We start from the raw sequence: 2,626 nt of genomic DNA, 5'->3' as shown, positions 1-2,626 counted from the left end.
CCACTTGTTTGATAATATATCCTTCAAAATTTTTGCATATTTAGACATCTGCTCTGGGGCTTCAATGAGAGGAATATTAATATGCAATTGCTTAAATATACTCAGAAATTTAGAGAACTGATTATCAATTTTATTTTTCTTTAATCTTTGTGGAAAATGAATTGGTGGATCATAAATTAAAGGAAAATAAGTTTCGGAAGTAAATTCCATGGATTTTTTGGATTTTGCAACCTCTTTTTTCTCTCTAGTCTTCTCAGCTTACTGGTCGGTCGTCTCTCAATCGGTTTCTTTCACCTTGTCCTCGGGTTCCTTCTTCTCGATCTCTACATTTTCAACTTTTGCATCTCGCTTAGCACTTACTGTTTGTGGCTGGTCATATGTCCGTCCACTTCACAATGCTATTGCTTTGACATGCTCCTTCGGATTGGTCACAATGTTGCTCGGTAAAATTCCTGTTGTCCTCTCTGTAAGCATGTTGGAAAGCTGAACGATTTGCACCTCAAGACTATGGATGGATTTTGAGTTGTTTTGGATCACCATATCAGTCTTTTATATGTACTACATGAACACATCCTCAAGTGCCGGCTTTTTATCTTGATGTGGAAACTATTGAGGTGGTCTAGCCAGCCCTTGGTTATTGCTCCATGAAAAGTTAGGGTGATTTCTCCATCCGGGATTGAACGTGTTTGAATAAGGATTGTTCTGATGTTAGAAATTTGACACGTAATGGGCTTGTTCTTGACTCGGTTGAACAAAAGGATTCCCTACTTGGCAATCTATACTGAAATGATTTCCTGCGCACTGATCACAAACAACATTAGCTTGAATAGCATTAACATTCATTTTACCTAATTGTTGTCAAAGATTTGTCATCTGCGCCGTCAGTGTGGTAATAGAATCAAGTTCTAAGACTCCAACCGCTTTCCTTGGCATTTCTCTCTCCTCAGACCATTGATAATTGTTGAATGCCAATTCTTCCAGAAGTCCATAGGCAGCTTCATGGGTCTTACTCATTAATGCTCCTCCAGCAGCCAAATAAACAATGGATCAATTTGTGAGTCCCAAACCATTGTAGAATGTCTGCATTTGAAGCTAGGCAGGAAGGTCGTGATGTGGACACTGCGCAATAAGTCTTTGTATCTCTCCCACGCCTCATACAATGATTCACCCTCAAATTTGGCGAAGGTAGTAATATCATTCCTTAATTTCGCTCTCTTGGCTGGAGGGAAATCCTTTACTAAAACTTTTTGTGCCAACTCCTCCCAGGTGGTGATGATGTCGGACGACAAAGAATTCAACCAAGATTTTACTTTTTCCCTAAGTAAAAAGGCAAAAAGTCTCAATCGGATTGTATCATCTATCAATTCGTTGTGTTTAAAAGTATCACAAATTTTTAAGAAATTCGCAATATGAACATTAGGATCCTCTTGTGACAACCCCCAAACTGGACTTTTTGTTGGATCATTTGAATGATGGCTGGCTTGACCTCAAAGTTATTGGCATGTATAGCTGGTCACCTTATACTGGATGTCGCCTCATTGACCGAGGGCATCGCATAGTCTCTTAGCGCCTTCTGCTTTTGGTCGGCTATATCGGCCATATTAACTTCATAGGCAGCGACCTTTTTCTTTTTCTCTTTATTGATCCGACGTAAGGTCCTTTTAATCTTGGGATCGAAAAACGTATGCTCTAATGATCTAGGTCGGCGCATGCACTTCTGATTTCTGAAAAGATCAAATTGAGATCAAATTAAATCTCTTTTTTTCTTAATAAAATAAAATCCAAAGTAGTAAAAGTCTAGTTAGTATCAATATCAATAACAAATAACTATTCCCCGGCAATGGCGCCAAAAACTTGTTCGCATACAAATATAATCTGCAAGTGTACAAAATCGTAACAAGTAGTAAAGTATTTTAAAGAAAACAGTTATCGAACCCACAAGGAATAATTATGTTATTGAGTATTGAAATTGACTAAATTAATTACTATTTGAAAAATCGAAATTTAAAGAATAATTTATCTAAATTAAACTGAAGAAAAGAACATTAAAATTAAGATTTTAAAAATAATGAGAGTAGATCTAGAGCGTTTGACTTCATCTAGCAAATCTCACACAGTTTATTCTTCCTTGTTATGGAGTCCCAATTATCTCAAATTGATGATAAAAATCCCTTAACTATTCAATATTTTCTCTCAAATAATACCAAAAATATCTCCAACTAATAACTCCATATGTCTATGTGAATTTAACGAATTGAAGACTCGTTAAGTTCTTTAGATTTTTTTTTTAAATCACACTAGTTGCGGTAAAGCATCTCTACTTTCAATCAACTAATGGTGTTTAATCCTAGAACTTTAATCACAAATCACCTCTCGATCTCATTACAATCTAAAAGATCAAATAAAAGTTAAGTAAAAAATTGTAAGCAGTAAGATCAAAGAATAAACACTCAATCATAGAAATATTGAAAATAAAATATTTGGAATATAACATGTGTGTTCAGTGCGAGGCTACATCAAAACTCTAGAAAATAGAATTAGTTCATAATGAAATTAAAAATAAAAAGAATAAAACTAGTGTTCTTTGTTGAAGTCGGTTGATGAAGCATTTGGCTCTCGCTTATGC

At 35.4% G+C, this 2,626-nt stretch overlaps 1 non-coding gene across 1 annotated transcript; it reads left to right on the top strand.

Moving 5' to 3' along the window:
* The first annotated feature begins 1,102 nt into the window (after positions 1-1,102).
* Positions 1,103-1,208, top strand: LOC118349808. The gene has a single exon (XR_004802721.1). It is a non-coding gene; the product is annotated as a small nucleolar RNA R71 (small nucleolar RNA).
* Positions 1,209-2,626: the final 1,418 nt, after the last annotated feature.

The sequence above is a fragment of the Juglans regia genome, chromosome 10, assembly GCF_001411555.2.
Source record: "Juglans regia cultivar Chandler chromosome 10, Walnut 2.0, whole genome shotgun sequence".
In the NCBI taxonomy this organism is placed as follows: domain Eukaryota; kingdom Viridiplantae; phylum Streptophyta; class Magnoliopsida; order Fagales; family Juglandaceae; genus Juglans; species Juglans regia.
Note: the sequence above shows the minus strand (reverse complement) of the source record. Positions and strands in the feature narration are given on the sequence as shown.